The sequence below is a fragment of the Nerophis lumbriciformis genome, linkage group LG01, assembly GCF_033978685.3.
Source record: "Nerophis lumbriciformis linkage group LG01, RoL_Nlum_v2.1, whole genome shotgun sequence".
In the NCBI taxonomy this organism is placed as follows: domain Eukaryota; kingdom Metazoa; phylum Chordata; class Actinopteri; order Syngnathiformes; family Syngnathidae; genus Nerophis; species Nerophis lumbriciformis.
The window spans coordinates 34,898,521-34,923,380 of NC_084548.2; the positions used below are offsets into that span (position 1 = coordinate 34,898,521).

The window sequence follows — 24,860 nt, forward strand, 5'->3', positions numbered from 1 at the left end:
CAACGTGCAGTACGCTACTTAAAGGGGAACATTATCACCAGACCTATGTAAGCGTCAATATATACCTTGATGTTGCAGAAAAAAGACCATATATTTTTTTAACCGATTTCCGAACTCTAAATGGGTGAATTTTGGCGAATTAAACGCCTTTCTATTATTCGCTCTCGGAGCGATGACGTCACAATATGACGTCACATCGGGAAGCAATCCGCCATTTTCTCACTTTCGTCGGTGTGTTGTCGGAGGGTGTAACAACACGAACAGGGACGGATTCAAGTTGCACCAGTGGCCCAAAGATGCGAAAGTGGCAAGAAATTGGACGAAATTTGTTCAAAATACGAGGGTGTGGGGAAAGCCGACGAAATGGTCAGTCGTTTGTTCCGCACACTTTACCGACGAAAGCTATGCTACGACAGAGATGGCAAGAATGTGTGGATATCCTGCGACACTCAAAGCAGATGCTGACATCAACTCCAAAACTGGACAGATCAGCTTTCAGGAAAAGAGAGCGGATGAGGGTATGTCTACAGAATATATTAATTGATGAAAACTTTATTCATTACTCGCGGTTTTACATAAAATTATTATACATAAACTGTGTTTACCAATAATTTAGCTTAAAAATATTTTTTTCAATCATTCGAGTAGATTTCCTTCAGGAAGGATCTGAGGAAACAAATTTGGGACAACGTATATAATGAAGATGATATAGATGATGCATATGGGAATTTTGTTAACACCTTTCTTACACTCTATGATAAACATTGCCCATGGAAAGAACGTAGTAAGAAGCAAAAGAAAAATAACCAACCATGGATGACAAAAGGACTGAAAAATGCTTGTCACAAAAAAAACACATTGTATCGAATATTTATAACACAGAGATCAATAGAGGCAGAAAATAAGTATAAGAAATATAAAAACAAACTAATTGGTATACTACGAACATGTAAGAAGGAATACTACAGTCAATTATTAAACAAGAACAAAAACAACATGAGAGCAACATGGGGCATCCTAAATAGCATCATTAAAAATGGTGCTAAGAAAGATTACCCCCAGTACTTTCTAGATGGAAATACAAAAAATGACAATATGAACCAAATAGCTGAACGTTTCAATGATTATTTTGTTAATATTGGAAAAAATCTGGATCAAAGAATTCCAAATGCAGATGATGGGTCAGTTGAGGCCTTGAGTGAGCTCATAGACAGAAATCCCAATTCCATGTTTCTTAAAAGTGTAACAAAAGAAGAAATAATCAAAATTGTAAAAAATTGTAAATCCAGGACCTCAACCGACTGTCATGGAATAGATATGGTAACGATAAAAAAGGTTATACAAGACATTTCAGAACCTCTGACATATATCACCAATGTATCATTTTTAACCGGTAAATTCCCTGATATAATGAAAATTGCAAAAGTCGTACCAATTTATAAGAATGGAGACGTACACCAGTTTACTAACTACAGACCAGTTTCATTACTTTCACAATTCTCCAAAATCTTGGAAAAATTATTCAATAGTCGATTAGATTTATTTATTAACAAAAGTGGGATGCTTGTGGAGAACCAATATGGATTCCGAGCAAATATCTCAACATCAATAGCACTAACCAAAATAACAGAGGAAATTACCAATGCAATAGATGGTAAAGAATGTGCGGCCGCAGTATTCATGGACTTAACAAAAGCATTTGACACAATTAATCATGATATTTTAATACGAAAATTAGAACGATATGGCATCAGAGGTTTGGTATTGAATTGGGTAAGAAGTTATTTAACCAACAGGAAGCAATATGTAAAGATGGGTGAAAATATGTCAACACGGCTAGATATATCCTGTGGTGTACCCCAGGGGTCAATACTGGGACCAAGATTGTTCAATCTTTATATAAACGACATTTGTAAGGTTACGAAGGACTTAAAGTTGGTTTTATTTGCAGACGACACAACTGCTTTCTGTTCAGGAGAGAGCACACAGAAGATAATACAAATAATAACAGAAGAAATAAACAAATTAAAAAGATGGTTTGACAAAAACAGACTATCTTTGAATCTCAGTAAAACTAAAATAATGCTATTTGGTAATAGTAGAAAAGAGCATCATACACAAATACAAATAGACGGAGTAGACATAGAAAGGGTAAAAGAAACTAGATTTTTGGGAGTATTAATAGATGATCAAATGAACTGGAAATCTCATATACAAAACATACAACATAAGGTGGCAAAAAAAAATTCAATAATGAATAAAGCAAAATATGTCCTGGGCCAAAAATCACTACATATTCTCTACTGCTCGCTAGTGTTACCATATCTGAGTTATTGTGCAGAAATATGGGGAAATAACTACAAATGTGCGCTACATTCGCTAACCGTGTTACAAAAAAGATCAGTTAGAATAATACATAATGTTGGATATAGAGAACACACAAACCCTTTATTTATTAAGTCAGAAATATTAAAGTTTGGTGATTTGGTAAAATTGCAAACAGCTAAAATGATGTACAAAGCAAACTATAACCTGCTACCAAAGAATGTACAACAATTCTTCTCAACTAAAGAGGAGAAATATAACCTTAGAGGAAAAAATTATTTAAAACATTTATATGCACGTACAACACTTTGAACTTTTAGCATATCAGTATGTGGAATTAAATTATGGAATGGATTAAGTAAAGAAGTTAAAAATTGTACTGATATGATTCAGTTTAGGCTTCACGGTGGCAGAGGGGTTAGTGCATCTGCCTCACAATACGAAGGTCCTGAGTAGTCTTGGGTTCAATCCCGGGCTCGGGATCTTTCTGTGTGGAATTTGCATGTTCTCCCCGTGACTGTGTGGGTTCCCTCCGGGTACTCCGGCTTCCTCCCACCTCCAAAGACATGCACCTGGGGATAAGTTGATTGGCAACACTAAATTGGCCTTAGTGTGTGGATGAGAGTGTGAATGTTGTCTGTCTATCTGTGTTGGCCCTGCGATGAGGTGGCAACTTGTCCAGGGTGTACCCCGCCTTCCGCCCGATTGTAGCTGAGATAGGCTCCAGCGCCCCCCGCGACCCCAAAGGGAATAAGCGGTAGAAAATGGATGGATGGATGGATGATCCAGTTTAAGAGGTTGTTCAAAAATAATAGTGCTTACAGAGTACAAAAAAGAAGAATTATGAGAAATACTTTCAACCTTATTGAAAATAAGATATTCTTCATCTCAGTATGTTAATAATGACTGAATTAATTAATTAATTACATATTACAAAACTGTTGTATACTAATTCATAGATGTTATTTTATTATATAAAAAGGTCAGTAAATGATTCTATATATTTGTAAACGCTTGAAGTGGGAAAGGGGTAGGATTAAATAAGCTTTGCTTCTTCCTACTCCTTTTCGGGCATGATGTAAAATGAAATGATATGAAATTGTGTGATGTATTATGATGTAAGTGTGTTCATGTTCGAAATAAACTAAAGAAAAAGAAAGAAAAAAGTCTTGTGTAATGCAGTATTTTGTGTCTATTTAGGTATGGTTAACCTGAGTGCTGAAATCGTGGAAAAATATATGTTCTTAGCGCGCCTGAAATAGGCTGTCTGCACTCTCAAAGTGCATGTTGTTGCCAAATGTATTTCATATGCTGTAAACCTAGTTCATAGTTGTTAGTTTCCTTTAATGCCAAACAAACACATACCAATCGTTAGTTAGAAGGCGATCGCCAAATTCGTCCTCGCTTTCTCCCGTGTCGCTGGCTGTCGTGTCGTTTTCGTCGGTTTCGCTTGCATACGGTTCAAACCGATATGGCTCAATAGCTTCAGTTTCTTCTTCAATTTCGTTTTTGCTACCTGCCTCCACACTACAACCATCCGTTTCAATACATTCGTAATCTGTTGAATCGCTTAAGCCGCTGAAATCTGAGTCTGAATCCGAGCTAATGTCGCTATAGCTTGCTGTTCTATGCGCCATGTTTGTTTGTGTTGGCATCACTGTGTGACGTCACAGGAAAATGGACGGGTGTATATAACGATGGTTAAAATCAGGCACTTTGAAGCTTTTTTTAGGGATATTGCGTGATGGGTAAAATTTTGAAAAAAAACTTCGAAAAATAAAATAAGCCACTGGGAACTGATTTTTAATGGTTTTAACCCTTCTGAAATTGTGATAATGTTCCCCTTTAATATGTCCATGTGGAAACTCGTTCGGTACACTTCCGCACCGAAACGAAACCCCCGTACCGAAACGGTTCGATACAAATATACGTACCGTTACACCCCTATTATTTTGGATTATTGTTTCTCAGCTGTTTGTAAATGTTGCAGTTTATAAATAAAGGTTAAAAAAAACACAAAAAAAAACGTAGCCTCTGCGCATGCGCATAGATCCAACGAATCGATGACTAAATTAATCGCCAACTATTTTTATAATGGATTTTAATCGATTAGTTGTTGCAACCCTAATATATATATATATATATATATATATATATATATATATATATATATATATATATATATATATATATATATATATATATAACTTCTAAATGATTACTTTTAAATCAGGACTTTGTGGATTTTGTTTTGCATCAAACTGATTTCTTTGTGCTCTGGAACAAGACTCCCGGGATGTCGGCCTCTGTACTTTGGGAGGCGCTGAAGGCATACATTATGGGCAAGATAATATCCTAAACAAGTTATGAGAGAAAACTCAGGAAGAATAAATTGACTAGTTTGACATAACGCATATCTCTGTTAGATAACTTGTACTGCACCTTTCTAAACCTTGATACTTAGAAGGAAAGGCTCTTTCTACGGGCAGAACAGAACTGCATGTCCTTGCGACAGACCGTGCTACTGAACAAATACTACGTTCAAGATTTCAGTTTTATGAACATGGCGATAAAGCTGGTAAACTATTAGCTGATCAACTATGCCAGTTATCAGCATCCAATTATATTCAGCAGATTCAATCTGATTCAGGTATAGTTACGGATGACCTTGAGATCAATAATGTATTTAGCAATTTCTATGCGTCCCTTTACTCATCTTCTCATTGTTCTACTCCTGAGCTTGATAATATTTTTGCCAATCTGGACAATTGGTTGATCAGTCTGCTGCGGTAGAGTTAGAGAGACCAATTACTGCTGCGGAATTAAATGTTGCAGCGTTATCGCTACAAAATGGAAAATCAAAAACTCAGGAGCAATCCTCCTGAGTTAAAAAAAAAAAATTGCCTAAGCTATCCTCCCTATTATTGTACATGTACAATGAATCGTTTGAATGTGGCCGCTTCCAGCAAACGCTTAACCAAACTTCAATTTCTCTCCTCTTGAAAAAAGCCAAGGACCCTTTGTCGTGCACTTTATATCATCCTATTAGCCTGTTAAATGTGGACTTAAAATTATTAACCAAACTGCTGGCTTTACGTCTGGATACAATTCTCCTTCAATTATTAATGCAGATCAAACCGGGTTAATTCGGAATTGTCATGATCTGTGGTCTAGATCATGTTTTGTTTGGTTATGTTCTGTTGGATTTTGGACTCCATAGTTCCTGTTTTTGTGCACTCTTGTTTGTTTTGGTTTCCATGACTACTCATTAGTTTCACTTGCCCTATGCACGCACCTGTTCTAATCAGGAGATTATTATTTAAGCCTATCGTTGTCAGTTAGTCAGTCTGGCGTCATTGATAGTTTCATGCTGATGTTCGTTTCATGCTCTGTCCATGCCATAGTTTGTGCTGCTATTTTCATGCCACAGTAAATGTTGTTTGTTTTATGTTCATAGTTTACGTTAAAGTGTTAGTTTTGTTCCCTGCGCCAAGTTTGTGCCTTCGCCTTGTGAGCGCTTTTTCTTTGTACCCCTTAAGTATAGATAGATTAAATAATGTTCCTACCTTCAAGCCTTGTCCGGTCTAGGCCATTTGCTTCCCGGGAGAACAAATCTCGCAGCAAGCCGCATAAAAATCCACGTTCTGACAGGAATAGGCACTCCTTTTCTATTCTTCGACGTCATTTCAATATATTGTAGTATGTGTCTGCTCTTAACACTGAAGATGCAGTGACATCTATGGATGCTAAAAAGACTTTTGACGGAGTTGAGTTGATTTATCTATTTTATGTCCTGGAGAGATTAGGCTTTGGTAACAGTTAGGGCTGGGCGATATATCGATATACTCGATATATCGCGGGTTTGTCTCTGTGTGATATCGGAAATTACTATATCGTGATATTCGAGTATACGTTCTCACGCAGTTGCTTTTAGCTGCTGGCATTACACTACAGGCTCTTCCCATTCCTTCTTGTGTCTCCTTCTCACAGACAGCAAGCACACCTTCTTACACACGTCTCATACTGTCACGTCATACGTCAGATACCTATACGCCCTCGCGGAGCAGAGAGGTAGCAGCATGGGTAACGTTAGATGTGGTGCGAGTGGTAATACGAGAGAAAGAAGGTGCGAATCTGGTGACAAATGAAGGAAGAATTAATTCCCAAGAAAAACAACAGGGGGTCCATCGTCTGGCGGTGGTTTGGCTACAAGTGGGAATATGTCGAACAGACAACCGTAAGTTGTCAAGTGTGGGGCAAAAGTGTTGCTACAAAAAGTAGCATTACTGCTAATATGTAGCATAATTTGAAAAGTCCCTTGCTAGAGAATGAAGAGTGCTTACTCCGCATGTCAACATCTCCGTTCGGTGCTCACACCATTAAAATGCAGAGGCAAACATTTCCAGATCAACACCGTATGAAAAAAATAGTCAACAACAAAAGGAGATAATGTCCACAGTAACCTACCACATAGCAAAGGACATACACTTCTTGATTTCCTAGTATGCAGCTCATTTTTATTTGACAGTTATTGAAATATCTTGTGACATCATGCACAAAAAGTGCACCTTATTTGTTTTAAACTATTTTAGTGGCATTCTGTACAAAAAGTGCACTTAAATTTAGTGTTGTTTTGATATGTCATCTTAGTGACATCATGCACAAAAGTGCACTAATAGCTTGTTTTAAAATGTTTCTGACAATCTTGCAATTTCTGTTTTTTGAAATGACATGAATGTTTGTGCCACTGCTTAATAACTGCTTAATAAATACAGTTTTGGTCAATTGACTTAGTTGTGATTTCCTTTTCTGCATGAAAGTTTAAAATGAGCATATATTAATGCAGTATGAACAAGAATGTTTTAATGTAGACACATAGAATCATCATACTGGTGTGATGATATGCATCAAGTGTTAATTCAAGGCTAAGGCAAAATATCGAGATGTATATCGTGTATCGCGATATGGCCTAAAAATATCGAAATATTAAAAAAAGCCCATATCGCCCAGCCCTAGTAACAGTTTTATTTCATGGATTAAGCTACTATATTCATCTCCTGAGGCGTCGTTCAGGACAAACAATACTGAATCCCCATATTTTCGCCTTTACCGTTTCTCACGTCAAGGCTGCCCACTAAGCTCATTGCTTTTTGCTTTTGCCATTGAACCTCTGCCAATAGTGCTTTGTACCAACCCTCTTATTACGGGTGTTTATCAGATCATTTAAAGTACCTTGGATCCATAAAATCAGCAGATGGAAAGTTCACACAATATATTATAGCAAGAATTGGAAAGGCAAATAAGAGACTGGTACAGCTGAATAACATCTGGAAAGACCGATTCATTACTACAGTATTGAAATTAAAAGTCTTCAAGACAGTGATGTGGCCTGTAATGCTATATGGATGTGAAGGATAGACCATAAGAAACAACGAGAAGAAAATAATAAACGCAGCAGAGATGTGGTGTTATAGGAGAATCTTGAGGATCGGCTGGACGGACAAGAGAAGTAACAGTAGTATATTGTAACAGCTAAATACAGACGTTGTACTACTGAACATGGTAAAATCAAGAAAACTGAAATATTTTGGACATGCCATTAGGCACCAAAACTATAACATTATGAAAAACGTTACACAAGGTAAGATTGAAGATAGAAGAAAACAAGGGAGATCTGCAACATCCTACACGAATAACATCACCAAGTGGACACAGCTTTCCTTGAAAGAGGTCTTTAGTGTGTGCAAGGTGCGTGACGAATGGCGCAAAATATCTGGCAGCTACCATCACACCTACTCAGTGGCCTAGTGGTTAGAGTGTCCGCCCTGAGATCGGTAGGTTGTGAGTTCAAACCCCGGCTGAGTCATACCAAAGACTATAAAAATGGGACCCATTACCTCCCTGCTTGGCACTCAGCATCAAGGGTTGGAATTGGGGGTTAAATCACCAAAAATTATTCCCGGGCGTGGCACTGCTGCTGCCCACTGCTCTCCTCACCTCCCAGGGGGTGAACAAGGGTGATGGGTCAAATGCAGAGAATCATTTTGCCACACCTCGTGTGTGTGTGACACTCATTGGTACTTTAACTTTAACTTTAACTGATGATGCTAAAAGAAAAAGAATGTAGACACAATGTCCACTCACAAACATTCAGAGAGCAACACAAATGATTGGAGAACAGGAACTGAAAACCTTCAGCAACATAGATTACAATAGTCTGGAATTAGATAAGGATATTGTCAAGACTTGGATATGGCGTGGTTTGTTCTCCCGTGGTGCAAATGAACATTTGGACCAGACATGGCGTGAAGGTGAAGACATTATTTATTTTACACTAACAAAGGAACAAAAAGCGCGCTCAAGGTGGAAGTACAAACTTGACTAACGAAACAAAAAGACTTGCACGTGGGCAAAAAACTATGGACATGAACAAAAAGTCGCTAACTGTGGCATGAATAGAAAAAACTTACTTGACATGGCATGAAGTGCGCAGAGGTAAACAGAGTGAGAAGCAGAAAGTCAGGGGTATGATGTCGCCAGGGAGACTTCCTGGCAACAATGGGTTTAAATAATAGTGACATGATTAAAGACAGGTGCGTGAGTCGTGAGGGCAGGTGAAAACTAATGGGTTGCTATGGTGACAAACAAGAGTGCACAATGAGTCCAAACGTGGAACAGGTGAAACTAATGGGTAACCATGGAAACAAGACAAGGGAGTGAAAAGCCAGAAACTAAAGAGTCCAATAACTAAACAAAACAAAACATGATTACACAGACATGACAGATATAGATCCATATACAAATTTGTTCTTTCACACAAGGAATACATGTTTTTATTATTCAGATGAACAATATAACGGAAACATTAAAATAGACAACAAACTGTCGATTATTCATTTAAACAGCAGAAGTTTGTATGCTAACTAAAACAATGTGAAACATTTTTTGGAGCAATTTAACAAACCCTTCAAAATTATCGCTATCTCAGAAAACACGGATTGATGCTAAAAAAGGAATGGATTTTGAACTAAAAGGATATAAACTAAACTATAACAACAAGAACGGAGGGGGAGTAGCTGTGTATGTGATGAAGAACCTGAACTACAATGTGGTAAAGAGTTTGTCACTAGCTATTGATAATATCTTAGAATGTATTACCATTGAAATATGTCAAGAAAAAAGCAAAAACATACTGATCAGTTGTATATATACATCACTGAAGTCAAACATTGATAATATGTTGGAGAACTGGATTAGGGAAACTTTTACTGAAATCAGTCAAAAAATAACCTTTGTATGTGGAGATTTCAACATTGACCTCTTGAACCCTAATAAACAAAAGTCCATAGATGACTTTGACACAATGTATATATTTATATCCTGAGTTTATATCCTAAAATCACAAGGCCAAGCAGAATCTCAGGACACAGCGCCACACTTATTCATAATATTTTTACCAATGATTTTGATAATACCACAAGTGGCCTGCTAATATCCGACATCAGTGATCATTTGCCAGTTTTCATAATCTACGACGGAAACTACAAGAAGAGGAACATGGATGGCAAAAATACTTTTCGAAGAATATGTACAGAACAAAGTATGACAGCTCTCAAAAATGATCTGAGAAAACAGAGTTGGGACAATGTCTACAGTGAAAATGATGTAGATGATGCATATGGTATTTTTTTTAATACCTTCGAGATGCTTTATGACAAACATTGTCCATTGAAACAACTTAGTAAGAAGCAAAATAAAAATAATCAACCATGCATTACAAATGGACTGAGAAATGCTTGCAAAAAGAAGAATACACTATATAGAACATTTATAACACAATAATTTACAGAAGCAGAAAACAAGTACAAAACGTATAAGAACAAGCTAACTGGCATACTACGAACAAGTAGAAAAGAATATTACAGTCAATTATTGGACCAGAACAAAAGCAATAAAGAAATTGTTCTTGGGTTGCAATAAGAAATTCGGTACTTTGATACTTTTCTAAATAAAGGGGACCACAAAAAAATGGCATTATTGGCTTCATTTGAACAAAAAAATGTTACGGTACATTACACATAGAGTTGTGGTCAAAATTTTACATACACTCGTGAAGGACCATGTCATGGCTGTCTTGAGTTTCCAAAAAATTTATTGGAGCACATACTTGTTTGTCACAAAAAACATTCATGAAGTTTGGTTCTTTTATGAATTTATGATGGTCTACTGAAAATGTGACCAAATCTGCTGGGTCAAAAGTATACCTACAGCAACATACATTATCAATTTTGGTGATGTAGAAAAGTTACAATCAAATCAAATTAGCTTCATGGCATGGCCTCTTAACTTCAAGTGAGTGATTATGATTGACGACACTTGTTGACTTCTCTGAGCCCATTTAAATAGGGCTCATGTGATGCAGTCATTAGACTCGGTTACAAACGCGACAATGGGAAAGTCAAAGGAACTCAGCACAGATATGAAAAAACGAATAATTGACTTGAACAAGTCAGGAAAGTCACTTGGAGCCATTTTAAAGCAGCTTAAGGTCCCAAGAGCAACTGTGCAGACAATTGTTCGAAAGTATAAAGTGCATGGCACAGTTTTGTCACTGCCACGATCAGGAAGAAAACGCAAGCTATTTACCTGCTGATGAGAGAAAATTGGTCAGTATGATCAAGAGTCAACCGAGAACCACCAAAAAGCAGGTCTGCAATGAATTGGAAGCTGCTGGAACACAGGTGTCAGTGTCCACAGTCAAGCGTGTTTTGCATCGAAGCTACCATGCAAGAAGGAAGCCCTTGTTCCAGAAGCAACACCTTAAGGCTCGTATAAAGTTTGCTGCTGATCACATGGACAAAGTTAAGACCTTCTGGAGGAAAGTTCTGTGGTCAGATGACACAACAATTGAGCTGTTTGGCCACAATACCCAGCAATGTGTTTGAAAGAGAAAAGGTGAGGCCTTTAATCCCAGGAACACCTAGCATGGTGGTGGTAGTATTATGCCCTGGGCCTGTTTTGCTGCCAATGGAACTGATGCTTTACGGAGAGTACATGGGACAATGAAAAAGGAGGATTACCTCCAAATTCTTCAGGACAACCTAAAATCATCAGCCCGAGGTTGGGTCTTAGAGGCAGTTGGGTGTTCTAACAGGACAATGACCCCAAAAAAACATCAAAAGTAGTAAAGGAATGGCTAAATCATGCTAGAATTAAGGTTTTAGTATGGCCTTCCCAAAGTCCTGACTTAAACATGTGGACAATGCTGAAGAAACAAGTCCATGTCAGAAAACCAACAAATTTAGCTGAACTGCACCAATTGTCAAGAGGAGTGGTCAAAATTTCAACCAGAAGCTTGCCAGAAGCTTGTAGATGGCTACCAAAAGTGCCTTTTTACAGTAAAAGTTGCCAAGGGACATGTAACCAAATATTAACATTGCTGTATGTATACTTTTGACCCAGCAGATTTGATCACATTTTCAGTAGACCCATAATGAATTCATAAAAGAACCAAACTTCATGAATGTTTTTTGTGATAAACAAGTATGTGCTCCAATTACTCTATCACAAAAAAATAAGAGTTGTAGAAATTATTGGAAACTCAAGACAGCCATGACATTATGTTCTTTACAAGTGTATGTAAACTTTTGACCACGGCTCTATATATATATATATATATATATATATATATATATTTCTCTTGAGAGGGGCTGGACTCTCTTCCACTCTGGCGTTGCCGGCAGTGAGAGGCGACGGGCTGGGGTGGCAATTCTTGTTGCCCCTTGGCTTAAAGCCTGCACGGTGGAGTTCAACCCGGTGGACGAGAGGGTAGCTTCCCTCCGCCTTCAGGTGGGGGGACGGGTCCTGACTGTTGTTTGCGTTTACGCGCCAAACGGCAGCTCAGAGTACCCACCCTTTTTGGATTCACTCGAGGTAGTACTGGAGAGTGCTCCCCCGGGTGATTCCCTCGTTCTACTGGGGGACTTCAACGCTCATGTTGGCAGCGACAGTGAAACCTGGAGAGGTGTGATTGGGAAGAATGGCCGCCCGGATCTGAACCCGAGTGGTGTTCTGTTATTGGACTTTTGTGCTCGTCACAGATTGTCGATAACAAACACCATGTTCAAACAAAAGGGTGTCCATATGTGCACTTGGCACCAGGACACCCTAGGCCGCAGTTCCATGATCGACTTTGTAGTTGTGTCATCGGATTTGCGGTCTCATGTTTTGGACACTCGGGTGAAGAGAGGGGCGGAGCTTTCTACCGATCACCACCTGGTGGTGAGTTGGCTGCGATGGTGGGGGAGGATGCCGGACAGACCTGGCAGGCCCAAACGCATTGTGAGGGTTTGCTGGGAACGCCTGGCAGAGTCTCCTGTCAGAGAGAGTTTCAATTCCCACCTCCGGAAGAACTTTGAACATGTCACGAGGGAGGCGCTGGACATTGAGTCCGAGTGGACGATGTTCCGTACCTCTGTTGTCGAGGCGGCCGATTGGAGCTGTGGCCGCAAGGTGGTTGGTGCCTGTCGTGGCGGTAATCCTAGAACCCGTTGGTGGACGCTGGCGGTGAGGGATGCCGTCAGGCTGAAGAAGGAGTCCTATCGGGTTCTTTTGGCTCATGGGACTCCTGAGGCAGCAGACAGGTACCGACAGGCCAAGCGGTGTGCGGCTTCAGCGGTCGCGGAGGCAAAAACTCGGACATGGGAGGAGTTCGGGGAGGCCATGGAAAAAGACTTCCGGACGGCTTCGAAGCAATTCTGGACCACCATCCGCCGCCTCAGGAAGGGGAAGCAGTGCAGTGTCAACACCGTGTATGGTGGGGATGGTGCTCTGCTGACCTCGACTGCGGATGTTGTGGATCGGTGGGGAGAATACTTCGAAGACCTCCTCAATCCTACCAGCACGTCTTCCTATGAGGAAGCAGGGCCTGGGGAATCTGTGGTGGGCTCTCCTATTTCTGAGGCTGAGGTTGCCGAGGTAGTTAAAAAGCTCCTCGGTGGCAAGGCCCCGGGGGTGGATGAGATCCGCCCGGAGTTCCTTAAGGCTCTGGATGTTGTGGGGCTGTCTTGGTTGACAAGACTCTGCAACATCGCGTGGACATCGGGGGCGGTACCTCTGGATTGGCAGACCGGGGTGGTGGTTCCTCTCTTTAAGAAGGGGAACCGGAGGGTGTGTTCCAACTATCGTGGGATCACACTCCTCAGCCTTCCCGGTAAGGTCTATTCAGGTGTACTGGAGAGGAGGCTACGCCGGATAGTAGAACCTCGGATTCAGGAGGAACAGTGTGGTTTTCGTCCTGGTCGTGGAACTGTGGACCAGCTCTATACTCTCGGCAGGGTCCTTGAGGGTGCATGGGAGTTTGCCCAACCAGTCTACATGTGCTTTGTGGACTTGGAGAAGGCATTCGACCGTGTACCCCGGGAAGTCCTGTGGGGAGTGCTCAGAGAGTATGGGGTAACGGACTGTCTGATTGTGGCAGTTCGCTCCCTGTATAATCAGTGTCAGAGCTTGGTCCGCATTAACGGCAGTAAGTCGGACACGTTTCCAGTGAGGGTTGCATTCCGCCAAGGCTGCCCTTTGTCACCGATTCTGTTCATAACCTTTATGGACAGAATTTCTAGGCGCAGTCAGGGTGTTGAGGGTATCTGGTTTGGTGGCTGCAGGATTAGGTCTCTGCTATTTGCAGATGATGTGGTCCTGATGGCTTCCTCCGGCCAAGATCTTCAGCTCTCACTGGATCGGTTCGCAGCCGAGTGTGAAGCGACTGGGATGGGAATCAGCACCTCCAAGTCCGAGTCCATGGTTCTCTCCCGGAAAAGGGTGGAGTGCCATCTCCGGGTTGGGGAGGAGATCTTGCCCCAAGTGGAGGAGTTCAAGTACCTCGGAGTCTTGTTCACGAGTGGGGGAAGAGTGGATCGTGAGATCGACAGGCGGATCGGTGCGGCGTCTTCAGTAATGCGGACGCTGTATCGATCCGTTGTGGTGAAGAAGGAGCTGAGCCGGAAGTCAAAGCTCTCGATTTACCGGTCGATCTACGTTCCCATCCTCACCTATGGTCATGAGCTTTGGGTCATGACCGAAAGGACAAGATCACGGGTACAAGCGGCCGAAATGAGTTTCCTCCGCCGAGTGGCGGGGCTCTCCCTTAGAGATAGGGTGAGAAGCTCTGTCATTCGGGGGGAGCTCAAAGTAAAGCCGCTGCTCCTCCACATCGAGAGGAGCCAGATGAGGTGGTTCGGGCATCTGGTCAGGATGCCACCCGAACGCCTCCCTAGGAAGGTGTTTCGGGCACGTCCGACCGGTAGGAGGCCACGGGGAAGACCCAGGACACGCTGGGAAGACTATCTCTCCCGGCTGGCCTGGGAACGCCTTGGGATCCCCCGGGAGGAGCTGGACGAAGCGGCTGGGGAGAGGGAAGTCTGGGCTTCCCTGCTTAAGCTGCTGCCCCCGCGACCCGACCTCGGATAAGCGGAAGAAGATGGATGGATGGATGGACAAATAAGGCAACAAGAGAATTATCCTACACTTCTCTTTTGTAAAGTAAATCTGAACAGCCGATATGGGCATCTACATCAACTATATGATTTGCCTGAGAAGCTGGACAGGCCAAAAAAAAAAAGGAATGTATATTAGACGTAACATTTTCTGACTTTTCTGTTAAAATAAAGCCGATAATGAATTTTTTTGTGGTCCCCTTTATTTTAAAGCATCCAAAAGTATCGAAAGGTTCGGAAATATAAAGTACCAAAATATTGGTATTGGGACAACCCTAATATATACACATATATGTATACGGAGTATATACATATATACACTGTTGGCGTTAACGCACTTTTTGTGTCTTTTTACGCATTGAAATCAGAAAGGACGTGCATTTCCGGAAGTCCGCGCGTCCCCGGGACGTGGATTTTTAAAGTCAACCTTTTTAACTTCATCCTGTGCCATGTCTCCAGTAAATTAGTTGTTTTAGTCTTTGTGACTCCATGGAAACTTCACTTTTATCTCCCGCTGGATCGACATCGTTCGAGGATGGAGATCAGGCTAGCTGTTACCCTCAAGCTAACCAGTACACGACCAGACTCCTCCACCCCAAAAACATACTTTGCATGTCGACAAACGCTGATTGTGCGTTATGATAAACGTGCATACGTCGTCAGGCTCTGTTTTTTATCGATAGACATATCAGATTAAATGTTTTATTATCTATGGCAGGGATGCCATTTGCGGCTCGCAGCTAATGTTTTAAAGGTCCACGGCACATTCTAAAACTACTATTAAAATAAACAAAAACATAACAAAAGTGGAATAAAAGAGCTTACAGGTGAAATGTAACTAAGAATAAGTTGCAATGTTGACTAATAAAACAAATAACTGTCACTGCTAAAAACATAATATTGAATCAAAATCAATGTTTTTATGAATTATTTGTCACAGCGCGGGCTCGAACTCACACTGGCAGCGCGCCGAGAAATGCCCCTGTGGCCGATCGGCAATCTGCACACCTGGGACTGATGAGGGTGAGCTGTATAAGGACTAGTGGACCTAAGGATTCTGGCGGGAACTTAGTTCTCTATGGTGTACCGTAAGCCGACACAAGCTTTATGCTCTCTCCGTGTTTCTTCCCCGTGCATGATTTGTCCCCTGTCTTCTCCCTTGTGCCCACAGTGCTTTCCTTCCGTCGCCTTGGTTTTGAGCTGTGTGTTTCGCTCCCTTGGACTTCCTCCCCCTGGATCTCGACTGCCTTCCCGGATCTCGACCCCCTCGCATGGACACGGACTCTGACGCCTCTCTCTCTCGCCCTGGATCATCTGCCTGCCCCACTGACGGCCCCTCCTGCTTTGTCCCTCCTCTCGCTCGACTCAACACTTGGTAACACACACTTCAGCTAACCATACTAATAGCCACACACACACACACACACACACACTCTTGGGTTTTGTCACACACGCCATTCTATAGTTTTAGTTAGTATTGTTTATTATTATTATATATACATTGACTATATATACAATAAATCATAGAACATTACTTCCCCCTGTTGTCTGTGCCGTCACCTCCCTCTCAGTACATAACATTATTGACCTATCCAAGGCTCTGATTACTTCACATCAAATATTTCACTTTGAAAAATATTTTTTGTGGAAGATTTTTGCACATTTTATGTGTTTGCCATAAAAAATAACAGTTTTCTTTGACAAAAAGGGCAGAAAACAAACAAAAAAACAACATAAAATAAAATAAATAAAAAATAGAATTGACGGATAGATCTGAAGTTGATGTAGACTCTAGAGATTTAAGCGTTAATATCATAATTTCATGACCGAAGCAAAAAAAATTTTACACTTTTATACTGAAATAAATACACAAACAACTTCCATCCATCCATTTTCTACCGCTTGTCCCTTTCGGGGTTGCGGGGGGTGCTGGAGCCTATCTCAGCTGTATTTGGGCGGTAGGCGGGGTACACCCTGGACAAATCGCCTCTTCTTTACAGGGCCAACACAGATAGACAGACAACTTTTACACTCACATTCACACACTGATGGCAGGAGCTGCCATGCAAGGCGCTAACCACGACCCATCAGGAGCAAGGGTGAAGTGTCTTGCTCAAGGACACAACGGACGTGACTAGGTTGGTAGAATCAGTGGATCGAACTAGGAACCCTCAGGTTGCTGGCACAGCCACTCTCCCAACCTCGCCACACCGTCCCCTTTTGTCTTTGTACAAACTTGCCTTCTTCATCGCTACAACTGAGACTAGGTTTAATACTGCAGGCATGCCTGCCACTGCCCTCTGCAGCTCCAATCGTGTAATTACAGTTCATTACACAATATTACCATCGCAATGGAATATTCTTTTATAATCTGTTCTGATTGATAGTCTGCAATTGCAGAATGTTTAACAGGCTAAATAATATAACACACTATATCCACTTATCAACCTGCAAAGGAAAGCAAAAACGGTCATTCATAAGGCAGGATATAGGGATCATAATTTAAGGGGTAATGTGCGCACAACACGAAGAAGCAATATGTGGGGTTAAACTATGGGACAGTTTGAATGCAGAATTAAAAGAATCTCCAACCTTAATTTTGTTTAAAAAAAGCGATTAAAAGAGTAGTTGCTTACTTATTGGTTGGTGTCAATAAGTACTTTTATTCACGTGACTATATACAGTATGTGTATATTGTATGTATGTACTGTATTTTTGTGCCAAAGAAAAGTGGGTAAAAGATTATTGATAATATATTGTAATAAGACTTATAATATACTTATAAGAATTCATTATTGTATATAATAATAATACCGTAAGGTGTATTATGAAACCGATCCAGTATGGCATCGCCATTGACTTCCAGGAAGAGGCTGGATGACAACCCCGAAAGAGTGGTGACAACTGGAGACAGTTGATAGCCCGGAAAGACGGCAACCAGGGCAGGGAGCGGTAGCATCCCAAGCTGCAGCTCCCGCAAGGGAGCACCCATATAACGCTGCGAAAAACCCTGAAGACACATAAGACCAAGATAGGCTGCCTGAGGAAACCCGTGGTGCAACGCACAGGGGCCAGTACCTTGTACGGCCCTGATGAGACGGAGGAGTACCCAGGCCCGGACACTCCCCACAGTGCCTGGAACCTCCAAGCACCACCGGCGCAACCCCGGGGAAGACCGTCGGAGGGGGGACGCGTGGCGTGGAGCGCTACCTGGACACAAGTCGAGGGACTGATCACCCTCGGCTGGGTTGCCCGGGAGAGGGTGTTTGATTAAGACCCGAAACACCCTATGACCCCGGGAGAATCACTGATGATGTGTCCAGGTTGCACCGTAAGGTGTATTATGAAACCGATAATGATGATAAGAAAGCTAGTTATTTGATTTACAAAATAAAAGGTGGGAGTAAAAAAGTTTGACTTCTTCCCACTCCTGTGGATATGAAAAAACCTAACCATTCATTGTGAAATGTGTGTTTGTATTTCTGTATCTTACTGTAATGTTATCAAGATTGATTCCTTTTTTTCATTATTTTTTTCATTTACTTTGTTTTTAACATGTCCAAAATAAACTACCGGTACTACTACTAACTTGTACAACATGTAAAGCACATAATATCAGAAACATTTAATAATGTAGAAAAAAATATCACCTCACATCTCTGACAAGAGATGTTAGGCGATACACCTAACATCTTTTTACTTGTTAATGGACGAGGGATGTAACGGTAAACGGTATAATGATAATTTGCAATAATTCCCGACGGTCGGTCCATCCATCCATCCATCCGTTAATTTTTTAATTACCGAAATAATGTCATTTATTAATGCATTTTCGGCAACACGAAGTCAGGCACATGCACACTAGCATCGTTTGGCTTGACCAACGGCGGACCAACGACACCGACTTTGCTGCGGAGATTTCCCCTCGGAGTAAACAGAGCCAAGCGCTTGGTTTAACGTTATTTTCCCATGCTTGCCGGCATGTGTTTAAGAGCGCACTGCTGTGTTTAGATGGAGACAGGTGTGGAGAATATTGGAGACAGACGCACTTGTCCCCACACTAAAAGTATACAGCGAAGGAGAAAATTATTTGATGTTTTGCATAAGGGGATGTGTCGTGAACGTTGTCACACTTTGTTTATAAAGTCATTACTTTGTTTACTGGGATGTTCACTCCTCCTTTATTTAACTGCAAACTGTATCAGTGTTCAGATAACATCAATACTAGCTAAATGTTTAGTCATCTCACCGAATTGAACGCAGGCAGTGAAGATTGTGTATTCGATGTGAAGGGTATCACTCCGGGGTTTTTTTTGTTGGCCAAACTGTTGTACTGAAACACTAGGGTGGCGTTGGAGAAGAACAAAGCGTGTTTATTAGACTTCATCTTCATTAGCCAAACTGTTTTGTGTTTTATTTTGATATCAAAACGTAAACACCAGTTGTTTTTTTTTACATTGTGTTTTTTTCATGTCACTAAGGTGTTACTTCAAAAAACATTCATGTGACACAGCATTTTGTTAATGTTTTATTGTGTATAGTTAATTCCCATATGACATATTTCTGCTCAAACTCTTAATGGATCTGTCTCGATACATCATCTACATGTACATATAACATACTTGCCAACCCTCCCGGATTTTCCAGGAGACTCCCGAAATTCAGCGCCTCTCCCGAAAAACTCCCGGGACAAATTTTCTCCCGAAAATCTCCCGAAATTCAGGTGGAGCTGGAGGCCACGCCCCCTCCAGCTCCATGCGGACCTGAGTGACGTGTCGACAGCAGCCAGCCTGTTCTCACGTCCGCGTTCCCACAATATAAACAGCGTGCCTGCCCAATCACGATATAACTGTAGAATGATCGAGGGCGAGTTCTTGGTTTCTTATGTGGGTTTATTGTTAGGCAGTTTCATCAACGTCTTTCAACAACAGCAGTCACGTTTTTGTCTAACGTAAAGCAGTTTGTCTGCCGTAAACAGCAATGTTGTGACACTCTTAAACAGGACAATACTGCCATCTACTGTACATGCATATGTGACAATAACATTTAGGGCTTTTAGAGAGAACTGCTATACTATATATATATATATATATAGCTAGAATTCACTGAAAGTCAAGTATTTCATATATATATATATATATATATATATATATATATATATATATATATATATATATATATATATATATAAATATATAATAAAATAAATATATATATAGCTAGAATTCACTGAAAGTCAAGTATTTCATATGTATATATATATATATATATATATATATATATATATATATATATATGTATATATATGTATATATATATATATATATATATATATATATATATATATATATATATATGAAATACTTGACAAATTCTAGCTGTAAATATACTCCTCCCCTCTTAACCACGCCCCCGACCACGCCCCCACCCTCCCCACTCCCCACCTACCGAAATCGGAGGTCTCAAGGTTGGCAAGTATGACATATAAATGTACATATCTTAAACAAAAATAAAAATAAAAACTCTCTCTATCAAAATGTAAAAAGAGAGATAAAAGCATCATGTAATGACAAAAAGCTGACAAGTTGATGTTATTAAAGAATAAAAAAAACTAAGATTTGTCTATAAATATATGGATAACCTTATCTATAGTCTTTTTATTAGACATTACGAATGACATGATGGTATTACGTTCACACCTAAACAGTGCTTTCCTTAACAATAACAATAATCTTAATTATTACTTTGGTCATACATGAACACTGTTTATTTTATATATAGAAAAATAATGTTTTCCTTGGTGCCCTAAAATATCAGCCCTCCTTTCAGGCAACACTTGCATTGACCTTAAAAAGTTACAATTCGAGGCCTGTACATTCATATACATACAAATACATATACACATACATATATACACTTACGTACATATACCTATTTACACACATATACATACATATATACATACACAAATAAATACACATATACATGCACACATACATACATACATACATACATACAAGCACACACGCACACATATATACATATACAGTACATACAAATAGATAGCCTGGGCAAATTATCATATCATTACATTATGGTTATGTACAACTTAACTCTTGAAGTAAGGGTGCTTTGAAATGATGATGATCTATTTGGATTACCCTACAGGGTACAAGAAGACTAACAAAATAAATAACTTATATCAATAACATCTATAAATTGCATTATTACTATATACACCATGCAAGGACATTTTTGCTGATTGAACTGAGACACATCCATGCCACATTTTGGTAGCGTTGTCTTGTAACATGGCATCGGCAATCCTGATACTGCTTCAATTGAATGTGTGGCACATTAAAGGCCCAGAAAAAACATGTAGTAAAGCAAGAAAAAAGAGAAAACACTTTAAAAAAAATTATATGTTAAATGTTACTTTGTGTTTCATCATTGATTTAATTGTTTATATATCTTGTCCACATTCGGGACACCAGTGAACTGAAGCCAATCCAAGCTGACAGCCAGCTCCAGCTCGTGGTGTCCAAGACGAGACTTAAAACCAGGGGAGACAGGGCCTTCTCTGTGGTCGGCCCTAAGCTCTGGAACACTCTGCCCCTCCATGTTCGAACTGCTCCCACAGTGGAGTGTTTTAAGTCTCGTCTTAAGACCCACTTTTATTCTCTGGCTTTTAACACTACGTGAGTTGTGTGGTCCTCTGTGTTTTTAAAATGTTGCTTTCTATTTACTGTTTTAATTGGTTTTACCCTTTGAAATTGTTTTTAATCATATTTATTTTATATTGTTTTTAATTGTGTTTAATATTGTTGTGCAGCACTTTGGAAACATTTTGTTGTTTAAATGTGCTATATAAATAAAGTGGATTGGATTGGATTGACATCTGGAGGGAGGCACGGTACAATCAAATGGACAAACAACCATTCACTCACATTCACCACATCTTTAGACAATTTAGAGTCTCCAATTAACCTGACATGCATGTCATCGGGATGTGGAAGGAGGCCAAAGAAAAACCACACAAGCAGAGGAAAGACCAACGACCAAGTTCCAACAGAGATTTTAACCCTGATCTCCTGACTGTGAGTCAGTCCTGCAAACTACTACACCCACCAGGTAAATATTTTGTGTTTACCCTTTCCATCCTTTGTAACTGAACAACTGTGTGGAACAATTTCCCTTGTGGATCAATAAAGTTTGTCTACATCTAAATTGAATCCATTAAAACTCAAAATTATTTAATTGCAATGTATTGTATTTACAAAAAATTGTAGAAAGTGTGTTAGGCTTTTGGTATTGAGGTCTGTAGGTAAAACATTATCCTTGGGGAATCAGGACATAGTCAACTCAATCTGGGATGGGCCAGATATTGGGACAGTCTGCAAATCATAGGCAAATCCAAGTCATAATCCCACCTCTAATCCAAAAGGATTGGATGCTGGTGGTCTCTGCCCAACATGCAATTGATGGATTGGTTAAATCTGCTTGTCAGTCATAACACAGCTGTCAATCCTTCATCCCTCATTGTTTCAGACAATGAATGTAGTTTGGGATGCTTAGTGGGGCTGCATCAAGGCCGTGTGCAAAAAGTGTTGGTACATTAAGGGATGTTGCAGCACACCATGCACCGGGCAAAAGTGTCACATTAAACAGTACACACTTCTTGAAGAGCTAGCTAACATTAACACATGCACCATCATTCAACATTCTCTAAAAACAATGAAGTAGATTTCAAGTATTCCATTTACCTTGTTGTAGAAGTGGCCAGCTGTTGCCCGGGACAAAAGTAGTTGCTTTGCCTGACGTCACACATCGAGGGCTCGAACCCCTCGGTAGAACATACCTACAAACTTGCCTTTGCCTGTCATAATGTCTATGTAAGGAGTCTCCAACGAGATACATTCGCCTACAATTCTACTATGACTACATTAGAGGATTAGTTTCCAGCTCATATGAGAGCACGCGGCTGCATGCAACTGTAGTCCGATGCCTTACGTAATAATTAATCTGCGCCGCCAACTCAATCCTTGTCGTTGTCATGTGTTGGAGTAATGTTGAGAACGGAAGAACACGCACCTCTCCTCCATCAACCGGTGGCTCACTTGTACGGTGAACGCCTCCTGGCAGTGAGCTCTTTCGCGGTGTCATCCGCCCAACTCCTGACCTCTCCTGCCATCACTTGTGAGCCCGCGTGTGCGCGCGCACACGCAACTGTTGGCGCGTGCACGACTGGACTGCTGCCCGAACCGCGATGATTGAACCAGTGGCACATAATCAGCAGCAACATTGTCGGCATCATTCAATTGTAAGACAATCAAAAGTACGCCATGTGTGCAACAACAGCCAAATAGAACCGGAAATGGCAAACGAGTAATATACACAAAAGTACAAAATATACACAAAGGTTTTAGACCACCCTGAACCAAAACAGCTACTAGAACAAAATGCAGTGCCCCATCCATCCATCCATCCATTTTTTACCGCTTGTCCCTCAAATATACTTGCCAACCTTGAGACCTCCGATTTCGGGAGGTGGGGGGCGTCGGGCGTGGTTAAGAGGGGAGGAGTATATTTACAGTTAGAATTCACCAAGTCAAGTAATATATACAGCATATATATATATATATATATATATATATATATATATATATATATATATATATATATATACACATATACACACACACACACACACACACACACATATAAGAAATACTTGACTTTCAGTTAATTCTAGCTATATATATATATATTTATTTTATTATATGTATATATAAATAAAAGAAATACTTGAATTTGAGTGTTCATTTATTTACACATATACACACACATAACACTCATCTACTCATTGTTGAGTTAAGGGTTCAATTGTCCATCCTTGTTCTATTCTCTGTCACTATTTTTCTAACCATGCTGAACACCCTCTCTGATGATGCATTGCTGTGTGGCACGCACAAAAGTGCTTTCATCAAATGCACTAGAGTCTGGAATCTTCCATCTCTCCCTAGCATGGCCCAAAACCGGTCAATCTTTGCTTCCTGAGGAAGATCTTCACTGCCAAGCACTTGGTAGTCCACTACTTCTTCCCGGAGGCTATCCAGGTCCAATCGCAGCTGCGGCTTGGAACTTACAAGCGTATTTCTTCATCTTACTCGTCGTCGGCGTCGCCATGGCTGTCCTCACTCAGGTCCGCATGGAGCTGGAGGGGGCGTGGCCTCCAGCTCCGCCTGAATTTCGGGAGATTTTCGGGAGAACATTTGTCCCGGGAGGTTTTCAGGAGAGGTGCTGAATTTCGGGAGTGTCCCGGAAAATCCGGGAGGGTTGGCAAGTATGCCCTCAAAGATGCTTAAAAGTTTAATGTATAGGAATTGACAAGAAATAATCTTTTAGGTCTGGTAAGTGGGTGCTTAGTCAGGGGTTCATTCTACAGCAAAATATGACCAAAAACATAAATGAACTACCTAATCTACCTTGGGAAAAAAGAAAGAAGAATAGGCTGTCTAGTAGACTGCAAAATGCTTGCAAAAAAGAATATATAGTACTACTATACCGAGTAGGGGTGTGGGGAAAAAATCGATTTGAATTCGAATCGCGATTCTCACGTTGTGCGATTCAGAATCGATTCTCATTTTTAAAAAATAAATTATTTTTTTTAATTTATTTTTAAAAAACAATTTTTTTTTTAAATGTTTAATTAATCAATCCAACAAAACAATACACAGCAATACCATAACAATGCAATCCAATTCTGAAACCAAATCCGACCCAGCAACACTCAGAACTGCAATAAACAGAGCAATTGAGAGGAGACACAAACACGACACAGAACAAACCAAAAGTAGTGAAACAAAAATTAATATTTTCAACAACAGTATCAATATTAGTTACAATTTCAACATAGTGATTAAAAATCCCTCATTGACATTATCATTAGACATTTATAAAAAAAAAAAAAAAAAGAACAATAGTGTCACAGTGGCTTACACTTGCATCGCATCTCATAAGCTTGACAACACACTGTGTCCA

At 40.3% G+C, this 24,860-nt stretch overlaps 1 protein-coding gene and 1 long non-coding RNA gene across 4 annotated transcripts in view; one reads left to right on the top strand and one right to left on the bottom strand.

Annotated features, from left to right (window-relative positions):
* LOC133619211 (ELKS/RAB6-interacting/CAST family member 2) overlaps positions 1-22,990 on the bottom strand; it is a 432,577-nt gene extending 409,587 nt beyond the window's left edge. For all 3 annotated transcript variants that reach the window (XM_061980157.1, XM_061980149.1, XM_061980165.1), the window contains exon 1: positions 22,583-22,990. The gene's annotated coding sequence lies outside the window, so the exon portion shown is untranslated. The remainder of the gene's footprint in view (positions 1-22,582) is intronic.
* On the top strand, positions 60-16,262 carry LOC133613517 (uncharacterized). The gene is made up of 3 exons (XR_012050622.1): positions 60-518; positions 15,760-15,907; positions 15,991-16,262. It is a non-coding gene; the product is annotated as an uncharacterized lncRNA (long non-coding RNA).
* Positions 22,991-24,860: the final 1,870 nt, after the last annotated feature.